The 23718-nt window shown below is 39.6% G+C and overlaps 1 protein-coding gene across 2 annotated transcripts in view; it reads right to left on the reverse strand.

Annotated features, from left to right (window-relative positions):
• Positions 1-19926, reverse strand: part of ddr2l (discoidin domain receptor family, member 2, like) — a 44467-nt gene extending 24541 nt beyond the window's left edge. Inside the window, exon 1 of one of the 2 annotated variants that reach the window (XM_044333523.1) lies at positions 19608-19926. The gene's annotated coding sequence lies outside the window, so the exon portion shown is untranslated. The remainder of the gene's footprint in view (positions 1-19607) is intronic. The other variant, XM_044333531.1, reaches the window with a different exon arrangement.
• Positions 19927-23718: the final 3792 nt, after the last annotated feature.

Below are 23718 nucleotides of genomic sequence, written 5' to 3' on the forward strand. Positions count from 1 at the left end.
TTGAGGTTGTCAGAGTGCATTATCGTCTATATCAGAACACCTTAGAGTGTATTATCCAGTAACATCATGCCCACTTCCCCTCCCACTCATATAACGCAGATATGCTGTGTTTCAACCCTCCCACATGTTTTAAAGTGTTTGCAGTCAGTTTTATATTACACACTGTCACCTACATTACCCACATAATGTGCGATGCTAGTAACGGCTAATGTAGCCTGGAACTGTTATCCTCCAGCAGAGATGAGGAGCTACAGAGGTCTGCTAACCTCACTTCTTTCTAACTTCACACCCCCAGATCGTTTTACTTTTCAAACTTGTAGTCTTCAGCCCCAACTGACACTCAAATGACATCACTGTTGACATCTTCACCTCCCTCTGGAGACACAAAAGGCTTTACACTACTTTTTACACAGAGAACACCTGACGCCAGATGCATAAATGATGCATACACATATAAACCATGTATAAGCCATTTCTCGCACATAAACTGGTATCATAAACACAGAATGTGCAGAGAGAATGTGAACACCTCACGCTGACCGCTTCAGACCAGTTTACACACGTTTTTCTAAAGCGATCTGAGGTTGATGTGATGAGATGAAATATAAGGTGAGAGATAGAATCTTTTAGCAAAACATTGTTTGTTTAGGTTGACAACCAGCTGCACTGATTGTGTGATTTTTTCTGCATTTACACAGCGATCTGTAAAATGCCAATCAAAGGTGCATTTATAAATGTAACACTGATTGATTACTTTTGTGTGATTCATTTTTATCAGTCTTTAAATTTACATAACATCAACATTTTATTTTGCTGTTCTGGCTGTTGGAGAACCTCACTGGTGCAACACAATCTGTGAAACTGCACTTCTTATTTCCTGTTTGTTTCATTGTCAGGTGTACAGACTGGAGGAGCAGGGAGGGTATTGATATGGAAACAGCTGGTTCAGGGCGTCTTCATCCATTTATGGTTAATTGTGAGAGTGGAAATGAGGCTTGTGCACATGCGCTTGGTTTCACAATGACTGAGATGTATAAAACAGAAACATGCATACGCACGACTTTATAAATCTGATGAAAATAATGTCTATGCATATTACTGGCTTTGTGCATACACAGTTTTAGTCATAAATCTACAATTTTATGCATCTGGCCCCTGGAAACACACATCGAGGTGGAAAATGGGTTCCTCTTTACAAGGAGTTTATGCCAAATTTTGAGACTGCATTTCATTGCATATATTGAGAAATTTCACTGATTATCTGCTTTCAAATTGTGAACACACCAAACCAACATAAATGTAGATACACCTCTCATACACAGACTGAAAGTGTTTCTACTGTCTCCAACTGACACTGCTGTTTTGTAACCACAGCAGGAGGGATGAGACTCAGTATGAATCACTCCTGACTTCATTTACAAGACACCTGGTGGGAGCATAAGGCACAAGAGATCCAAAACCTTGCAGACTGCAGTTACAGCGGGGGCTTCCATGATGCCATCAAAACCCTATACGGCTCCAGGAAGCAAACTATTGCCCCTGTCTGATCAGCAGATAAGACACTCTTCTCAAGGACCTTCATAAAATCCTTGGCTGCTGGGCGGATCACTTTGAGACCATACCAACCCCGTTGATCTTTATATCTTCAATAAACTTCCAGATCCTCGCATCTCAATACTCTGCCACAGTTCTTTGAAACCCACTACCCATGCCATCAAGGGCTTGAAGAGCAACAAAACTGTAGGACTTGATGGCATCCCGGCATGGGGGGGGGGGGGTACCTCCTCACAGGCCTCCTACACCTCCTGATCACAAACATCTGAAAATCTGAGATCCTCCCGCAGGACTAGAAGGATACCAACAATGTGGTCATTTACAAACAGAAGGGGCACAGAGCAGTTTGTGGGAACAACCGTGGAATCCTCTCCTCTCCGTTGCAGGGAAAGCGCTGGCAAAAATCATGCTCAATAGACCTGTGCACATTTTGGAAAGTGCTCTCCCAGAAACACAATGTGGTTTCCTGAAGTCTAGATCCACTACTGAAAAGATCTTTGTCTTATGGCAGCTGCTGGAGAAGAGCACAGAGCAGCGCAAAGACCCTTACATAGCCTTCATCGACCTCAGCAAAGCCTTTGACACTATAAATCCTGAGATGCTCTGCAAACAGCTCTACAAAAATGAGGTACCACCTAAGTTTCTCTCCGTCCTGAAGCAATAGCTCTTCCCTCACGGGAAGACTCCAGTCAGAGTCCTTCAAGGTGAAGTGAGGCTGTGTCCTTGCACCGATCTTGTTCAGTCTTCTCCTCTCAGCCATCACCCACCTCTTCCACCATGCCCTGGGACAAAGAGACTGAGTTCACCTAGAGTACTGCCTAGATGGAGGTCTATTCAGCATCTGACAACTCCAGGCCCATACAAGGACAAAGACCTGCCAAATCTGTGAGTTTCAATATGCAGATGACTGCGCTGTCTGGAACAAAGCCCAGAGTCCATACAACATGCCCTAAACAATTTCTGGCCTATACCAGTCCTTTGGTCTCCAGGTCAACATTCAAAAAACTGAAGTCATGGCACAACGCACTATCCAACTTCCTTCACTCCTAGCTTCCAAATCAATGATTCACAAAGTAGTGGACCAGTTCACCTATGTTGGGTCCACACATTCCTCAGACTGCTACCTTGACACTGAAATAAACAGCCGCATCAAGGTTGCTGTATAAGATGCAGTATGGGTCTCCACTATGCCTTCAAAAGATCCTGAAGAAGCCTGTCTTGGGAAGATCAAATCCCCCATACTAAGATTCTTTCCATGACCAGCTCCATCTACATGGAAGCAGCAGTGGCTAAAAAACATCTTAGCTGGATAGGGCTTACTATCCACATGCATGACCACCGCTTACCCCACCAAGCCCTCTATGGGCAACTCAGTGATGTAAAACAGGCTGCCAGTGGACCAAGAGGCACTGTAAGGACTATACCAAAGACCTCCTGAAGCACTGCAACATAAACCCCATCCATCTTCAACCTCTGGCACTCGATAGATCGGCCTGGCAGGTCACTTGCACCAGGGTGACCAAACAAATACATTACACCAACCAAGAGAGGAAGACAGAAAGACGTGCCAAACAACACCAGAGGGCTACCAGCATTACCCAAACATCTGGGCCACTTTGCTCCACCTGTGGACAAGTGTGTGGCTGACGTATAAGCCTCCACAGCCACATGAAATAGCACCAACGTCAATGGCGCTGAACCCACCCTCCTTCCCCCGTGTCCCTTGGAGCAAGCGTCATCATTGGACACGACGGACAACTAAAAGAGAAGAGAGAGTGTATGTGTGTGTGTTGATGTTTCAGTGTTGCATAACCTTTGTGAGTGGGCTGCTGTTTGTGTCCGGTATTTATAAACTGCTCCAACAGCAATAACATTGTGAAATCACACACACAAACACACACACACATTTTTATTTCATGTTAAAACTAAAAGCAGAGTTTTGCTCTTTTGCTCATCCTCTCTTCCTCTGGACATTTTCTTTTCTCTGCTGTCGTTTCTGTGTCAACGTGACGAAGATTGACTCACTGGAGAAAACAGCTGGACAGGAGAGAGACAAAGAGGAGGCAGACAGCAGCTGAACACAGACAAGAGAGAGAGAGAGAGAGAGAGAGAGAGAGAGAGACGAGGGAGAGAGAGAGAGAGACGAGGGAGAGGCTGAGGACTGATAAAAACAAAAATAAAGAAATAAAGGAGAGAAAACAGAAGAGAGAGGAAGAGGAGGAGGCAGATAAAGTTGAGGCGGGAGAGGAAAAAGAGGAGATGTGAACAATGGACGGAAGCAGAGAGACCAGAGAGAGTCGAGTGAATCATATTTCCTGATGTAAAGTGGAACAGCTTGAGAATGAACATTTTACCAAAGATGTCTGCAATTCTCCTTCCTATCAACAAAAGTTTATTTCAAGAGACGAGTTATTTTAGTCAATTTAAAGATGAATGGATGGAAGAAGAAGCCAAATTAATATCATATTATTACATTAAATTATGTCCTAAATGGACTTATAGCTACAATATTAGGGATATTAATGATTCTATTTTTTTAAGGTTACTTTTTTATGCTTCTGTTTTATTGTCACCTTCCGCATGGACAACAAAGTGCAACTCTATGAATGAATTGCAGAAGGGACTGTCTGAAAATATGTGCCGAATAAGTCTGGTGATTTTCTGTAATTTTCTTATTGTCAACAAATCCAAACCAACAACGAACTGATCTACTAACTATCAAACCTCAACACTTTCTGAACACCAGCTGAAATGTGTCCACATCAACACCTGCTGACCAAAAGACAAAGTTGTTACAGTCAATCTCTTAGTGATTTCACAATTTAGATCAAAAATATTTGATCAGAATAAATAGATATATTTCCCTTTCTAATTTAGGAAACTTATAACTTATAACTAATATACTTTTGGCAACATTTTTGTACAGCAACTTCAGTTAAAGGACAATTCTGGTGATTTTCTGTATTTTTCTTCTTGTCAACAAATCTCATGTTTGGATCCAAACCAACAATGAACTGATCTACTAACAAGTATTGTGTGTGTATCAAACCCTGATTTATCGTATTCCTCTGTGCTCCGTTATTGTCCAAAAACTAAATCAAAAACATGTCAGTGAGTCACACCGCTGCACTGGGTGACATGTTCCTTCATTATGAAGAGTTTGGTCATGTTAGTTTGTTTAGAAACGGCTCCAAAGACTAATAACAGCGATCAAATTTTCAGTCTCTGGAGAGTAGTTCTGTGTAATGCAGGCGTTACTGAACATGTGCAGGAACACAGTTCTGTTCACAGTTTCACTAGCTTGGTGTGCTACATATTACAACCTCTTGACTTTGTATTGAAGTTCTTTGAGAAATTTACTAGGAATGCACAATAATATCAGCACGTCATCGGTATCGGCTGATAAAGACTTTAAAGTGAAATATTGGCATTGGCCCGAAATGAACATTTCTGCTGATATGACAAGCCGATTCATCACCTTCTCCTCCACCGCCTGCCTGTGCTTCCCTTCATGGACTGTTTCACCCTGACGTTTCTGGTGCTTCCTCTGCAAGCTCCACTTCACTCAGCTGCCCGACAGACCCGCTGCTTCTTCCCACTTTAACCTGAATAACAAACTGAGGATTGGTGCTCCAGTTGGATCCAGATGGAGAGCCAGGGTTATCTGCGAGGCTAGTGGAGGCTAGCTGGTTGTGCTTCCCTCTGGTAATGCAGCGGCTAACGCTCGGCTAATCTCCAAGCTAGCCCAGGCTCTCCGTGTGGATCCTAACGATTTGTTATCCAGGTTAAAGTGGGAAGAAGCAGCGGGTCTGTCAAGCAGCTGAGTGAAGTGGAGCCTTAGCGGGTTTCCATCTAAATGTTGTTCAAATTTTAACCGAATTTCCAAAAATCAGCAAAAGAAAATGTATATTAATGTTTGTTTCCATCCACTGCTGTTGTGTGAATATTTGGAGATAAACAGTTGTTGGCACTAATTCTCCAGTTGGTGCCATTAAACCATTGCAGAGCAAGAGGACACAAGAAGAGATGATGCCATTAAAAGAGCAACAGTCAAAGCTCAAACGATGGAAAACCATGTTGAAACGTGATGGAAATATGACATTTATATTTGTTTCACGTATTAATGCGAGGAAGGTTACAATCTCCTCATCGCTCCACACAAATCTGATGTTTTCAGCTCTTCAGTGACATTTAAGTCACATGCTTTATGTATGTCATCATTTATTCACTAAGTCTGTTTACATTTGATATTTATCCACCAAACTACTTTTTTGGAAACACTTTTTTGTGGTATGCTGAGATTTTGTTGAATTTTCTGTGTTTCCACTCAGGTTTTTTTTAAGCACAAAATCAAAACGCAAATAAAACCAGGTAGATGGAAACACGCCTACTGTCTCCTGAGGTAAACTCTGCTGGTTAGAGGTTGATTCAACCAAACCTAGCTGACTTCTGTCAAGCTCAGAATATTGTGGGCAGAAGCCAGTTTACAGAGCCACAGCAACTTATCTTTGGAAACAAATTGATCTAATCAGACTGTTCTCTGTGACTGAACGTTACTGAATTAGTTTACAGACACAACAACCTGCAGCAGTTCTCTGATTACAGCCGGCACATTTCCACATGATGCTTTAACAGATTGTTCGACACTGATCCTCACAGCTGAGAACAGAACTGTAAAAACTTTCAAATACTGAAGAGTTCTCGAAACACAGTTTTTTTTTTCTTTTCTGTTGGATGTGTCCTTTTGTCCTGACGTAGGTTTCTGTTCTGCCTTCAGGAAGTGAGTTCATTCACTGCAGCCGAGCTGGACGAGAACTCAGCGGCTCACTTTTTTATTTTCTGGCAAAGAGAGAGCGAGGGAGACAGAGAGACAGAGAGAGAGAGAGAGAGAGAGAGCGAGAGAGAGAGAGAGAAAGACAGAGCTTTATGTAATGTGTTGGCTGTAGCTCAGATTCCTGCACTGTTGCTCATCTCTACAGCAAAATCACATGACCAGAGAAAGAGAGAGAAAGACATAGATAGAGAAAGAAAAAGGCAGCTGAAGTCCTTCTTTTATTCAGTGTGACATCTCGTCTGTTCCAGTCTGAGAACACGACCTACTGAAGATCAACTCCAACAAACTGTTTTTACAAGAAGGAAATTCAGCTCCACTATAAACTGCTCCCTGTTGGAGTATTTCAGGGATTTTTTGACCCTGATGAGACACAAAAACAGTTTCCTCGTTACTAAGCTACACAACAGGTTGTTTTTCAGTGTCTCGACTGACTGTACAAAAGCTATTTATATGAGGGTTTTCTCCTCTACCACGTCTATGGTTTGGTTACATTTAGGCAGCTACTTGGTTAAAAGTCCCCTTCACTCAAAAACATGTTTTGCTTATTACTCCTTGAGTGTGATGTTTGAGCGTCACTGTGCAGAATGATGTATGTGCACAGACTGACACTAGAAATCTGTTTTTTTCACATTCATCTGCTGAAGGAGGAACAAAAGAAGTGTTACTATTTGTTCATAAATCTCAGATCATCTTAGCTCAGCTGGTTCTGGTCTACTTGTGGCTCCTTAAACCTGCGTTAACTGATGTTTTGTCCACTAGTTTTCAGCAGAAACAAGTAGTGAACACAACACTGACTGACATGTTGAACTTGTTAGCAAACAGTTGCTTATTTCCACATCCAGCAGTTATGGAGCAACATTAACATTATCGACTTCATTTGGAGTCGTGTTTATGTCCACCTGGTGAATGTAAGTCCAATATTCACTCTCTTTTACTTCTGTTTTTGCTCTCTACCAACTCCTGAGGGAAATATCTGGCTCTTTAGCTGCTAAATGCTCCACTATGTTCACCAGCTAGTCTACAGCTAACTGTATCTGTTTGCTGTTTGGTGCTGAGCAGGTAGTGTACAGTGGCTTTTTAGAGTTTTTTTTCTGAAAACAGCTGCCTGCTGAGGCAGCGCTGAGAGTGAATCAAAACAGTAAAGTTGCCACACGTTACACCCTGACAGCTCATTCAGTGATAAATAATAGTGAAAGTGAAAAATATCGATTATAGCTGCTTTAAAGAGGCACTAAACATGGTGAAGCTGCTTTTAGCTTCTACACTGCTCACATCTGGAACAAACTACTCAAAGATCTCAGACTAGAGACAATGCTGACTATTAAATCTAAACTGGAGACATATCCAGTCACCATGGCTTTTAATTAAATTTTACAGCTGCACCTTATCATTTTTATCCTTTACGCTGGCTTTTTAATGCTTCTTTACTTTTTATCAAATTTTATGTATTTCACTGTTGAATTGCTTTTACTTACTTATTTAAGTCTTGTTTGTATTTTTTTCCTTCGTATTCCTGTTCTTATAAAATACCTTATGTTCTTTTTGCATTACATAAACCACTTTGAATTTCCTCGCGTATGAAATGTGCTACATAAATATACTTGCCTTGTGTTTTTCTGTGCTCACCTCAAATACGAGTCTAAAGACCCCCTCAAGACATGTTTTAAAATGAAACATTGTGGTATGATTAATAATTTGTGTCTGCTGTTGGTTTTTTCCATAAAAAAGTGCAACTACGGAGTTAAAACATCATTTCCTCCTTATCCAGAATCTCTGAATATGTAAATATTGTTGATTTCTAAAGTTTTCCTGCTGGACACCAGATGTCTCCTCCTTCACTGTAAAGTCCATCCTCAGTGTTTGTGCACTGGAGGCTTCAAGTTTCCACTTCACAATTGTATAAGTCGCATACTGGACCACCATTGGCTCCAAACTAGTTGTGATGTCACAAATGTTTGACTGAGATTCAAGCTCAGAGAAACTTTCCTCCTCCAGCAGATGAATGTAAAAACAAACTCTGCACATACATATCATACATTCAACAAGAAGAAAAACATGTTTTTGACCTCAAGAAGTGTATCTACGAGCATGATTTGTGACATCACAACTGGTTTGGAAGCCAATCTCATCTGAGTTTCTCCTTTGCAGAGAGAGAGGTCATTGCTCGCGTAACCAGAAGGTCACTTTTCCTCTTTCTTCTCTGGTGAAGACAAACACTGAAGCTGCTGTTTGTAGCATTTACACATTAGATAAACCACGTTTATAATTATAACTTATGAAGAGTATTTGTAATGAATTATTTTAATTTGATACCTGAATAATCACTGAATAAAAACTATAAACAACAGAAGGACTTGCAGCCTGATGGTTATTACTGTTTCATTTTTTTCATCACTTTCTCTGCTTTGCTTTTCCTCCATCTTTGCTTCCTCTCTTTTGTCTTCTCCTTATTTATCTCCTCCCTCGTCCCTCCCTCTATCCTCCTTTTCCTCTCCCTCCTCCCTGTTTATCTCCTCCCTCTGTATCTCCTCCCTCCTCCCTCTGTCAGAACATACTGCAGCCAAAAGCCTCAACATTCCAAACATTCAACGCAACCCAGCGCTCTCTCTCTATCCCTCTTCCTCCGTGTGTTTCTGCGTCTCTCGCTCACACAAACACACAGGAATCCACATGCCTTTCTCCAAGTCTCTCTCTCTCTCTCTCTTACAGCTACACACAGGAATCTGCATGTCTCTCTCTCTCTCTCTCGCTCTCTGGTTTAGGGGTGAATGAGACAGAGTTCACTGAGAGCAAAGCAGAACAGACAATAGAGGACAACAGAATAGAGCTGAAATACCAAAATCCAAAACTCTTTGGTGACTCTATTTGGCTTTACCAAACAGTGGAGACAGATCCTAAACAGATACCGAACATGCCGGGCTAAATTTAGGGAAATATAGCAACATCCAGCAATGCAATAATGGCCAATAAAATAGGTGCAAGCACAACTTCCAGGTGGAAGACTTCTAATTCTGTTACCTGGTGACTGTGATTACTTGGTAGTATAATAAACCTCTGTGCAGTGATCTGGTGTCTGATAAACCTTCAGACTGATACATGTATTACTTAAAACACTTCCAGGAAAAGTGACAAAAGTATACTCAAAAACATCAGCATGCATACTTACAAACCGCTAGATTTTTAGATGTTTTTAGGAAATATATAGTTTTTTTAATTTTCACACAGTGCACACAGAAAAGGAGAAGCAATGAACTGCTGAAAAAAACAACTAACTGTTGATGATGGTGAAATTACAGAGACCCTCAGGGGACACATGGTAAAAAAAAAAATCTGAGTGTCTCTACGAGCTCTACTGATGCTACGAGCTTTCTAGCTGGAGGGAACCAAGTAGCTTAAACAGAGAAGGGGGCGTCTTTGTGTAGCCGGCAGTTAAATACCAATAAAAACATACAGAATAGAGACTTTTGTTTATACACTAAATTATAAAAGCTAATTAAAAACACTTATTGTGAAAATAGAATTTAACAATTTCTGAAGCCATCCGATCTCATATATTTGAGTGGACACGACGCCTCTGGCTGTAGTTTCACTTCTGCCTGAAACAAACTTGGTGCTGTTTTCAGTCTGAATGCAGCTTTTCTGTAGCTGCAGCCTGTCTGTCTGATTATGCAACACAACAAAACAATATAACATACACACACTCACACACGTACACACAGCCCAGATGAGGTCCAGATGTCTGTAATGACACACAGTTAGACAGTAAAGACTCCCTGATGATTATCAACGGGAAACTGTACCAGAAATTTTACTTCATAGTGTATTCATAAGATTTGTGCACACTAATAGGTTTCTTATGAAAACCGACATGTACCACTTACATTTTTTTTCAAACACATGATTACCAGAAGCTACATTCAGACATGTTTTCAAGGTGAATAAAACACCAGTGAATCAACAACAACCACCAGAGCACCGTGAAACACAACGTGCCGCATTAAACGTCCACTTAAATCTTCACTTTCGGCCTCTGATGTAGAAACGGGACAAACTCAGACCAACTCTCTACAACATGATGTCCAATCAACCACAAAATGTGTGAACCAACTGGAACTGCAACAAAAGAAAATTAATCAGCAACTATTTTAATAATTAAATAATCATTTCAATCATAGGAAAAACGCTAAATATTTTGTGGTCGTGGCTTCTCAAATGTGAGGATTTTGAGTTTTTATATGTCATACATGATAGAAAAGTGAAAATTTTGGACTGTTGGTCAAACAAAACAAGACATTTGAAGACGTCACATTGTGCTCTAAGAAATTATAACAGCCTCAGTTCAGCCTCTGTCTGAAACAGGCGGTTTTAGCTCCTGTCTCTTTAAGGCCCGCCTCCCGATGAGCCCACTCTGTTCTGATTGGTCAGCTTCAGGAAGCTTCCTCCGACTCCGGAGGCTACGTAGACAAACTATATTAGTGGGATTTCACTTCTTTTTCTTCTTCTTTACTCCAAATGTCAACTTCCCAAATACAACAGCACATATTGGAGCTGAGTCAGATCTGAAATATGAGAGTGGACAACATAAATAACACACGGAAAATCCTTAGCAACAACCTTAGCAACCAAGGCTATGGACCGGATGGATGTTTATGGGCATGTGCGTCAGCTCGTCAGCAAGGTAGAATAAAACACTGTAAACGAAGCGTTCAAGGCAGATTGAAGCCCTGACTTTTGACTTGCAGGCAGCATTTCTGCATATGTTGACCTCCAGTTTTGGACCTTTGACCATGTTTAACGTCAGACATCAGAACACAATATAAATAACAGAAAACCACAAAAAGCAGAATATGTCCCTTTCAAGTACCATTTTGAGGTACATGTACTTTAGTTGAGTGTTTCCAACTTGTGATATATTTCAGATATTAATGATATTTTAGTTTTTACTACAAACTCACTAAATTTCATCTAAACACATCCACCACTGCACTGAATGCATCGCAGGTCAGTCATTCATTAAGAAACATCTGCAGAGTTGGTTTTAAACCTCCTTTCAGGCTGCAGTCTGTGTGTGTTTGTTTCAGTCAGGTTGTCAGGTTCAGCTTTCACTGCTCTTGCACTCTGTGTAAAATTAAACAAGTGCATCAGCAAAATGCCTAAAATGCAAACGAAACATTAGAGCAGGTGACGGTTACAAGGTCTGAAGAGGAGCAGAGCAGCAGATGGTTCAAACAGAGCTGCTGGCATCTGAGGAATGTGAGGAGCGCTTGATTTAACATGCAGAGCTTTGAACTGTCAGAAAACACTGCAGCCAAGGTGAACACAATCAAACACACCTGAATGTGGGGTCTTTTTTCATCCAATTTTATGACTTATAGAGGATGTACAGATTGTATGGACTATATTCAGTGTATTGAATGAGACTCTAGTTGATTTTCCTTGTTGGTACGATTCGTTTGGGCAGATTTCAACGTGACAATTGTACTAGTACCAAAACAACCGCACAAAGACCCTTTAGAGGAAGTGGTCTTGGTCCGTTTGTGGTGGGAATGTGATCCAACCTCCATCAGACCGACTACAAGGCTGCAAGTTTGAGCTAAATGGCTGCTGTAGCCAGGAGCGCTTTGCACGCTGGGATGTTGATGAGTGAAATCAACAGTTGCTAGCAGCTAGCCGGAGAATGAGTCGAGGTCTGACCTGAACTAACAACCAAGTAAGTTGTCTTCTTGATATTTGGGCAGATAGAAGCTTCTTCAGGACCTTCTTCCTGTGTTTACGTTCTCGCTCCCGCCCCAGACACATCTGACCAATGAGAGGAGAGAACGTTCTCACCTGTCTTTTAGTGATGCATTTGGTTCGCTTGGATTTTTTCTGTGTGAAAAGAAACCAAACCAAGTTTACCAACTGATCCACTGATTCAGACCAACCACAGGTTTGACAACGCCCTTGAATTTTTCCAGTAATGACTCTGATAGTGAACATGTCACTCGAGACTCTGCTGCTTAGAAATCCCTGAAGACAGGAATGTACACACACACACACACCTGCATGCACCTGGAGGCATTTAAAACACACATGTATAGCCATACTGCACTCCAGATGCACATGCACCTACATGCTTATGGTACACACACACACACACACACACACACACACACACACACACACACACACACAGGTATAATCCTGTCAGCAGCAGGTCGAGGGAACAGAACAGCAGCTCATGTCTCTGTGGAGACTCTGTGAATTATCAGTGATGAGACAAACTGAAGCTGCAGGACCATAAACATTTATTTATGGCATCAAACAGCATTAAAAGCTTTAGATTAAAGCTGCTGTCTATTATTTGATTTGTGGTTTGGTTTATAAAATGTCAGAAAATGGTGAAAAATGTCGATCACTGTTTCCTAAAACCAAAGATGCAACCCCCAAACGTCTTGTTTTGTCCCGACCAACAGTCGACCATCTAAAGATATTCAGTTTACTGTCACAGAGGACTAAAGACACCAGAAAATATTCACATATTCAGAAATGATTAATTAATTATCAAAATAGTTTGTGATTAATTTAATAGTTGGCAACTTAATGAGTAATTGACAAATCGCTCCAGCTCTACTTCAGATTAATGACTTCTGTGACTTTAAAAATGTCCTCAAAACAAGTTCACTGTTTGCACAAACTGAACATAGTAGAAAGCCAGATGAGATCACTGTGACGTGACAAATTTGAGACCCAAAACCTAAAAAAAAAAAAAGTTAATGACCATAAATTCACCAGATTAATGAGCGCATTAGCTCTGCTGTATCTGTTTCATGATGAACAGATGACTTCAGTCTGAGAGAGAAAGAGAGACATTTCTTAATTAATTAAATAGTGAGCGTTACATCCTGAAACGTTACACAACAAAACTGCCAAAGTCATGTCAAGTAGAAGAACTCTAATATAAACAGACGACCACATTCACACCTCTGGACTATTTGAACCTGCATGTCTGGACTGTGGGAGGAAACGGAGCACCTGCAGGAATCCCAGAGAAACAGGCAGAATGTATAAACTCCACACATCCAGAGCAGAAAGAAGCCGACCCAGCTCATGGTTTATAGCCAGAGTGTTTGTCTAACATTAGTAGGACGGGGTTTGAGAGATAGAATGTTTGATAAGTGATTCATTAGCGCTGGAGCTTCCTGAATCCGGGTATTTTGCTGTGCGGATGCCAAATTTCTTTTTTTTTTTTACGTTCAGTGTCTGACTCAAAGACAGGAACCAACCCTGCTATTAATGTCAAAATCATAATGTCCCGCAATCAGCTTACATTTACAATAAAAATCAAAACAAGATCTTGTTTTTTATGACCAATGACTGTTTGTGGCAGCCTAAAACTGCGGAAAATAAAACTGCCATTTGTTTTTAACATGTTTTTTTTTTCTCCAAAGTAAATAATAGGACTAGAACCAGAACCAGGATCTGATAAGAACTGGCATTCAAGAACTTAAGGGGACATATTCTCCATTTCCAGGTCTATATTTATATTCCGGGGCTCTACTGGAATATCTTTGCATGATTTCTAGTTAAAAACATCAGTTCAGCCTCTGTCTGAAACGTTTTAGCTCCTGCCCCCCCCCCTCCTGATGAACCCACTCTGTTCTGATTGGTCAGCTTCAGGAAGCTTCCTCTCAGGAGACTTCTCGTGATTCGGGAGGTTGTGGCAACAAACTATAGTTGCAGGATTTCACTACTTTTTCTTGTTTTTTTACTCGAAATGTCAACTTCTCAAATCCATCTGTACACGTTGGAGCTGAATCTGATCTGAAATATGAGTGTGGACAACGTGAACAACACATGGAAAAAACCTTAGCAACAACCTTAGCAACCAAGGCTACAGAACAGATGGCCGTTTATTGGCATGTCTGACGAGCTGACGTCAGCTTGTCTGCAAAGTGGAAAAAAGCGTCGCAAACAAAGCGTTCAGAACAGGCTTTTGACTTGCAGGGAGCATTTCTACATATGTTCACCCTAAGTTTTTGGAACTACTGAACATCTAACATCAGAACAGGATATAAATAATATAAACCCAGAAAAATCAGAATATGTCCCTTTCAACTCTGGACCCTGCCTTTAGTGTTATGCCCTTGACCTAAAAGGCTGAGCTATGATGATAAATAACCTATCAGAGCGTATTGTCCCTGCAGTGAGTTTATCCTGGAAATAATCTTGCTTCTATGGGATGTTATATCGCCTCATTAAAAGTCCTGCCTGTTAAAACCAAATGATTTCCGTCTGCATCATCTCGCCTCAGCAGCAGCAGCAGCTATGTTCAGATCCTCTGTGTGGTTTCTTAATAGTTTAATGAGCCACTCGCAGATGGAAACTCGACTCACACGCTCATTTACACTCATCTGTAATCTGCTGCATCCACTGGAACCGCTGCCACTTCTCCAGAAGCCATTTTGACTGATTCCTGTAAGTGTTTGTGTTTCATAGTGTGGCTGGTGTGGTGTGTGTATGAAACGGCATCATGAGCGCATCATCACTCACATCAGAGACCGATAAGGGGGTCAAAGACTTTATATGGTTACATAATGTCCTGTTACATGTCTTTGGAAAAGTTTATCTAAACTGCCAAAGGAATTAGCTGGAAAGAGATTGTGTTTTCTGGTCTCACTTTGTTGGCTTCAGGTTGAGTTGATTCAATTTTGGTGATCTCAATATCCAGTGGGTCCTGTGATCATTGATGAGAAAGACATATCTCACATTAACACATAATGCTAATACAGACAGCATCTTGTTAAATTTCGGTTGTTTAAGTCTGACTCACAGCTTCCGACGCCCCGAAAAGATGCAACTGTGACCTCCTTTCTTTCAACATATGTATGTGTGTTTTAGTGTGTTTCAATCTTTTGTTTTTATGCCATTTTCAATTTGTGCATTAAAGAAAATGCAAAAAATAAAGACGTGAAAATATCACAAAATTGTTTTTTCTCTTGGCTGAGATGGAAAAGTGTGCGTATCGATAAAAAAAAATGCAACAAAGTGAATTGGAAACAGACTAAGTGAATAAATCATGATCTATATTAAGCATGTGTCTTTTTTATAATGCAAATTTTGTATTATTATTATTATTTGAACACCGCATACAGTACCAGTGAAAAGTTTGGAAAGACCATTTCATTCAAGGAATTGGGAAGGTGTGTCCAAACTTTTGACTTGTACTGTATATTCTTTATACTATGAACACTGGCACATTCCTAGGACAATGTTTTGTATCTTCATTTTAAATATTGCAGAGATGTTTTCATCTTTTTATTTTAAATTCTCATTTTATATTTATAATTGCTTGACTTTTGCTGTACTTGTATTTTGACCGTTATGCATCACAACACCAAGGCTAAATCCTTGTATGTGAAAACTAACTTGGCAATAAACCTGTTTGTGATTCTGATGTGACTTAAACGTCGCTGAAGAGCTGAAAACTTCAGATCTGTGTGCAGCGATGAGGAGACTGTAACCTTCCTCAAATGAATACATGAAACTAACAGAAATGTCATATTTCCATCACGTTTTCCACATGGTTTTCCATCGTTTGAGCTTTGGCTGCCGCTCTTTTAATGACGTCATCTTGTGTCCTCTTCTTCTGCAGTGGTTTAATGGCAGCACTAGATTATAATACTAGATTGTAGATTAAATTGTATCACAATGAAGGAAGGCGAAGGACAGCCCTGAAAACTACTACAATCTGGTTAATTTTGTGGAGCTCTTTCTTGCTTCTGGTCCATACACACTGACCATATGAGAGGAATAAAAATGAGTTTTAGATATTGAAGATATAAAACTCTGTTCCTAATGGTAATGTTTGGGAACTCTTAAGTGCAAATCTGTGTTTTAAATTACAAATTATTTTGAAAGTTTCGAAAATCAATTCACTTCAGAGACTTTTTTACCCTGAGGGAGAAAACATGACGACAAACCTGCTGTGGCTCACCTCAGAGGAGGTTTGATGGTCAAAGACAAACAGACTGAAACAAAGAGGTGAAACTGACTTTTTTTTCTTGTTTTTTAAACAGAACAAAACATCATGTGAAGAAATATAAACCGGCAGCAGCGGGACAGTCCTGGACCTGGTTTCATTCTGGATGTTCTTTCAGTCTCAGTCACAACACAACACAGATACAATCCCAGTCATGAACAGACAAAAGTGTTACTATCCACCTGAATGAATCCCATCTTGCTGACTGGCAGGAGTGTGAAACAACATGTCTTCCATTGTGTAGTTTTGGGTTTGTTTTGTAAGCGATCAGAGTTGTCAGCTCTCACAGTCTGAGCCAAACACTGAGCTGCTGCTGTTGTTGTGAAATCACACTGGGACTCTCTGCATCTCCACGCAGCTCTCACGGTCTGTTCTTAAGACACCAAATCAGATTTTTACTGCCTCATATCACAAACGTGAAGCTGTTAAGATATACCTCCAGGGGACTGATATGATCACTCATCAATGACTTGATGACCAGCTGTCAGAACTCACTTCTTCTTTGTTTGGGACCAAAACAACCAGGGCCACGTTTACAATAACGATCAGTCCAGGAAGTCAAGAGACTTTCTATGAACAAACACTTGAAATTTATATTTAAAATTCTTTGGTTTCATTATGTCATCCCCTTGTTTTGCTTTCATTTGATGATTCAACAGTGTCCAATCATCTATTTATGTAGCTGGAGTCCTTATTTTGATACAGCAAATCAAATCTCTGCATAAAGCTATAACGTGGCGTTCTATCAAAGTCAGAGCAGACGGTCACACTGAGCCTGATTGCATCCTGCTACACAACACAAGAGACACAGACTGAACAACAACCCACATTAGCTTTCCTGCTAAAGTCTCCTTCTTATCTAACTTACAAACATGAACACACGTCTTGTCCTGCAGCTTAGTTTGTTGAACAAGCCACCAAACAAACATTCACCAGGGAAAAGCACACCGCTAATGTCAATTAGTATGCTAGGTAGCCAATTAGCTGCTCAGCGGCAGCACATTAAACAGCATGTAAACATACCTGCAAATGTCACTTTGGACGCATTAGATGCTGGTTTGGTCTTTGCTCTAACACTGACATGCCCCCCCCCCCCCCCCCAGCTGATGTCAATCAAACACAGACACACCCCTCCAGTCAGCTGAGACAAAAAGGAGCATTTCTGATATTTTCCCAAAGACCCTTTTTCTTCATAATAAAAAATATTAACAATGTATTTTTAAAAAAAGATGTTGACATCATTTTTGACAGATTAAATGTGATTTCCGTTGGACTTTATGAGCTGAGTGCTGAGAGGGAGTGATACAAAGTGAAGAGGAGTGTTTAAAGGTTTGAAACTCTGCTCCAGTCATCAGTTCCTCCCGGTAAACTGAGCTGACTGAGCTCTGAGCATCAAAATAACCCAAACATGACACCTAATACACAGCACAGTTCATAAAGTCGAAAACACACACACACACACACACACACACACACACACACACACACACACACACACACACACACCTTATGAAAACACTGCAGACTAAGAGTCTACAGCCACGCTAGCAGCTGACTAAATGCTAACATCAGCATTAGAGACGCAATGATTAGTCGATTAATCGATTAGTTGATTGAAAGAAAATAAATCTGCACCTATTTTGATAATGGATTCATTGTTTCAGTCCTTTTTCAAACAAAAATGCCCAAAATTTACAGAATCCAGCTTCTCAAATGTGACAGTTTGATGCGTTTCTTAACAATAAATTGAATATCTTCAGGTTTTGGACTGTTGGTTGGACAAAACACGCTAACCGCAGACATCACTGAGCGCTCTGAGAAATGGTGAACGGCATTTTTTCAGTTTAACATTTTATAAACTAAACATGTTGTTTGTTGTTTTGTTTGTGTTATGTATTGTTGAGTCTGACTGTGAGTATGAATGTTACTAAATCTGCAAGGATTGGTGGATTAATCGATAAATTGATTGACAGAAATTTGATTTTGATAATTGATTAATTGTTTTGAGACATTTTTTAAGAAAAAATGCTCAAATTCTCTGATTCCTGCTTCTTAAATGTGAATATTTTCTGGTTTCTTTGGTCCTCTATGACAGTAAACTGAATATCTTTGTGGACAAGTTTTCACCATTTTCTCTAATTTTATAGATTAATTAAGGATATAATTGACAGATTAAATTATGAAAATTATCATCAGTTGCAGCCTGAAATGTAAGGGATGTGTTTTTTTTAGTTGTGGGCTCCAGGAAGAGTCCCTACTGTGACTGAAATAAACAAACTAAAAGATGAATCGATTAATTCAGAAAACAACTGGCAGATTAATCAATAATGAAATGAAATGTTAGCTGCAGCTCAGTTTATATCAGCTGTATTGTGCTTGATATTATTTCACCTACATGTTTAATTTATACTAACCATGGTCTACTTAAAAACTGTTATATCTATTTTATTTAGGGCTGCAGCTAATGATCGATCAAATTGATTTGTCTATAAAATGTCAGAAAATAGTGAAAAATACTCGTCTTAACTAGCTCATAGTGATGCCTTGTTTTGTCTGATCAATCAACACTCAGAAATGTTCAGTTTGTCGTGTACGACACAGAGGAGCTTCACAATCTTCAACCATCCAAATATCAACATTTCTGCTTAATAAATGACTAAAACGATTATTTGATTATTAAAAAAGTAGATTAATTTTCTGTTCATCCATTAATTGATTATTGACTAATTGTTGCAGCTCTAATTTTTATCACACCAACATTTATAATCTGAGTGTTTATGAACGTTTATCCTATAATATAGTTATAATTGTGACCTGCAGGCTTCTTAAACCCTTCATGAACGCTTCTATATATATATTTCTATATCATTCCTAAAATAACAGGGTCACAGCAGCAGCAGCTCCTGACTTTTCTCTGGTGCTTTTGTCTGCTGTTTTATATGATTTTCTGCACCTTTGTAATTTTAAAACCATCTGTATGAGCTGACACTAAAGTTTGTAAAAATCTTCTCCTCCAGATAACAAAGCTGAGATCTCAGATGTCACATTTAGGCCTCATCTGCAGCACCGACACTGATCTCAGCTCTGTTGTCATGCAGTCAAAGTTTCCAGCAGTCTGAACACTTCACCCGGCTTCTCTTCCCTCCTTCACACTGTTATAACACAGACACATACGCTGTTTAATGAGCTGCTGGTTACCTGTCCGGCTGCGAGCTTCTCTCCGGGTTTCTCCGTTTTTCTCTGAGTCCGGTGCGGCAGCTCGTGTGAGTGTTGTCGGTGGCGGGGAGGGAGGGAGGGGGGAGAGACGGAGGATCTCACAGGATCATGGTGGAGAAAACTAACGGTGACTTTAACTCCCTGAAGGTTTCCTGTCTGCCGTCTGTCTTCTTTTGCGTCTCCTACTTTTGCTTCAACAAATGTCTTGGAAGAAGAAGAAGATCCGCACACTCCAAAGAGAGAGGAACGAGAAAAAAAGAGAAGTTGCTGTGTATTTACATCACATCCCGTTTCAGAGGAGGAGGAGGAGGAGGAGGAGGAGGAGGAGGACGGCAACATGAGCCCCCGGACCGTCTGACATCTGAGAAGTGGGAAGTTGTAGGAAATGTGCAGAAGAGCCCTACGAAGGGAACTACGGAGGACAGATGGAGATTTCTTCCATTTACACCATTTACACAAGATTTCTGTGGTTTTATTTCGATAATATCTCTAAAGTATAACTTTAAGGACTTAAATTGGTTGTCTGTGGTACTTAATAATAAGTTTGACTACACAATTGTTCTTTCAGGTCAGCCTATCTGTCTTTTGATGACTGTACAAGAGTGGTTGAAGAAGTATTCAGATACTTTAATGCAGTAAAAGTACCAATACAGCAACGTACAAATACTCCATTACAAGTAAAAGTCCTGCATGAAAAATCCTACCACAGTAAAAGTACATAAGTATTATGAGCTTGATGTAGTTAAAGTATTGCAGTAAAAGTACATAAGTATTATGAGCTTGATGTAGTTAAAGTATTGCAGTAAAAGTACATAAGTATTATGAGCTTGATGTAGTTAAAGTATTGCAGTAAAAGTAGTGGTTTGGTCCTTCTGACTGATATATTATTATATATTGTTGTATCGAATTGTTACAGAAAAATGTACCAGAGCAAAAAACTCTCTCTTGATAATAAAAAGGGAGTCAGAGGTCCAAGCAGCAAAGTGTTCTTTAATGTCGGCATGAAAGGGGAGCAATCAGCACTTTTACAAAGAACCAAATCACTCCAAAGGTTTTTCTTTGGGGCATTGTTTTTATGCCCTTGGGTCGGCTTAGGTCACACCTTATCATCCACCCTCCCTAATTTTTGACCAATTATTATGTATCTTTTATCTCCGTCACTCGTTGTTGGTCAAAACTCTTCAAAACAGGTTTTGAGCTGTTTGAGGATATGTACTGGCATATTCAATTCTACCTGATTATATCCAATTTTTATATATAAGTATTGGGAATCATTTTACACCATTATTGCCAAGTTGTCTTCTGGCCTTTTATTTTTTATAAGTTATTCTAGTCATTTTACACCCTTATTTCTTGATCTCCTTCAGAGGGTATTTTTTTTTTAAAAGGTGAAGACTTTAATGCAGACCCCAGCAAAGTGACATGTAATACAAACACACTCAAATTTCTCCAGTGTATGATTATGATTCTTCTACCGTGCCTCTATACGTACAGTGTGATTAAATATGGTTCATGAGATTATAACTACACCAATACAAATTGTATCACACTAGCCCTTATTACTTATAAACTTATAAAATCAATCTGCATAGCTTAATATTGTCTTCAAGCACACCAATGACTTTTAATGAAAATACACCACAATATGACATCATTAGATTATTAATAGTGAAGCATCAGTGTTAGAGCAGCATGTTACTGTTGTAGCTGCTGGAGGTGGAGCTAGTTTACACTACTTTATATACAGTTAGCTAGTTTAGTCCAGTGGTTCCCAACCTAGGGGTCGGGCCCCTCCAAAGGGTCAGCAGATAAATCTGAGGGGTCGTGAGATGATTAACAGGAGAGGAAAGAAGAAAAAACAAAGTTCTGATACACAAATCTGTTTTCAGCTTTTGGACTTTTTCTCTAATCTTTGATTTTTGCTGAAATATTGGATCATTTGAACATTTATTGAAATGAAAGCATGTGAGAAGTTTAGAGGGAAAAATCACTATTTGGTGGAGCTGTTAACAACTCATAGACATGTGAAATGTGACCCCGACTACACACTGCTTTTTGTAAGACGTCAAAAGCCAAAAAGGTTGGAAACCACTGGTTTCATCTTTAACAATGTGTTGTATTTTAAAAGCTTGTTATATTATCCATTGTGTCAAATCTTCATCTGAAAAGTAACTAAAACTGTCAAATAAATGTAGTGGAGTAGAAAGTACAATATTTCCCTCTGAGATGTAGAAAGTAGCATCACATGGAAATACTCAAGTAAAGTACAAGTACCTCAAAACTGAAATTCTTCACGTCCATTAACTTAGTTTTTGCTCAAGTTTCAAATCCAACATAAAAAGAGTATCATCTTTCAGCAGCACAGAACTTCTTTCATTTTTATTGTCATAATGCAAAAATACCTTGTTTTATTGAGAAAACATTCTTGTTATAACAAAGATTAACTCCACCTCATTTGGGTCTACATGATCTGATAAATTGCAAATGAGTCGTAAATGTGCAGCAGTGAAGTCCAGCATGAAGTCCTCCATCCTCCATCTTGTGGTCCTGGTCTTGAAGAGGGACTCAAAAACTAGTTTGAAGACTTTAACAGTTTTAGTTTTTATGAGCTCTTTTTTTTTTGTAAAGTTGTGTTTTATGAAACTACACACAGAGAGCTGTGTATGTGTGTGTGTGTGTGTGTGTGTGTGTGTGTGTGTGTGTGTGTGTGTGTGTGTGTTTTAGACAGCAGGTGGCAGCAGAGTTTCACATTAAAAACATTTTCTCTGTTATTCATTTAGATCAGGAGATCTTCCATTAAAAAGAAGAGATGCCTTTTGGCCTTTTGGGGACCGAATGATGAACTTTTATTTAATGTAATTTTATAATCTATTTACTCTGATCTAATATTTTTAAGGTAAGTCTACATGGAGGCTATTGATTAGATGAGCATTCTTTGTAAATTTCCTTCCAGAATTTCAATCTGTAATAAATATCAAGAGTTACAATATACTTTCCTACATAATATCTATTTATCACTGTATATCAATAGTAAGTATAAAACAGGAATTTCACCAAATTGACCCAAATGTAAAACTCATGTAAGTACTATAGACTGCATCGCTTGTGGAAATGCAACAAAGTTCAGTTCTTCTGGAGGGCAACATGCACCAACAGGTGACAGGTGTCAGCAAATCTGCTTCTATATCTGCTGAAATGTCCCCGATTCTCTCAAACAATACAAACAAGTTGTTCAATCATTTTTAATGTCGTTGAGGAAAGTCATCGGGGTGAAGCGGGTCGAGGATGACCCTCCGTCAAGGGGTGTGCGCGAATACAAATACGTTATTCGGCAAAGCACAAATAGTGGGTTTTATATGAATATTTTAAAAATTATTTGTTTTAGGGAAGAAAAAAAAACGTGAAATATCAGTTTGTAGGTTGATTACATCGTTATCTCAGTGTCTCTCCTCTGCTCCGCTGTTACGTCTATCAGGGGTAAGATAGTCCCAACGGACTCTCCATAACCTGTTGTTCCTCTTCTCCTTTCCACAAAGTTAGGTTGTAAAAAATAGGCAATAAATGAAACGTGCAAAGCAAGAATCACCTTTGAAGTTCTTCTACATCTTACACACTGTGCTGTCTGTGTGTTATGGGTGTATAAATAGGTAGAGGTCTGTCTGCAGTGAGTCGATGAGTAAAGTTTTAGCTCAGTAGTTAGCGCAGTCGTCTATGATCTGGGAGACTCGAGTTCGAGACCCGGTGTGGGGACCTCCTTCGTAAGGTAGTTTATTCATGAACACTTATTGTAACTTTTGTATAAATACAAAAACAGGATTTTTAAGCCCCTTTCCACTTTTATTCGAATACAAATACAAATACAAGTAATTTTGCTGCCTCAACAAATACAAATACTGGGCTTTCAGCACATCCCGACCTCCTTCTATCTAAAATACAGGACACCGTATCGATGGCAGGACTCACCTTTTTCTGCAGAAATGGAAGAAACTGTTGGAATCTCTGAGAGTCAAATATAATTTGGACTTCTGAGGAATTCTGACTGAATTGGGAACACTGGGCGTGAAATGAATCCACCTACCAATAATTCTGATTT

This window comes from Thunnus albacares, chromosome 2 (assembly GCF_914725855.1).
Source record: "Thunnus albacares chromosome 2, fThuAlb1.1, whole genome shotgun sequence".
NCBI classification, from domain to species: Eukaryota; Metazoa; Chordata; class Actinopteri; order Scombriformes; family Scombridae; genus Thunnus; species Thunnus albacares.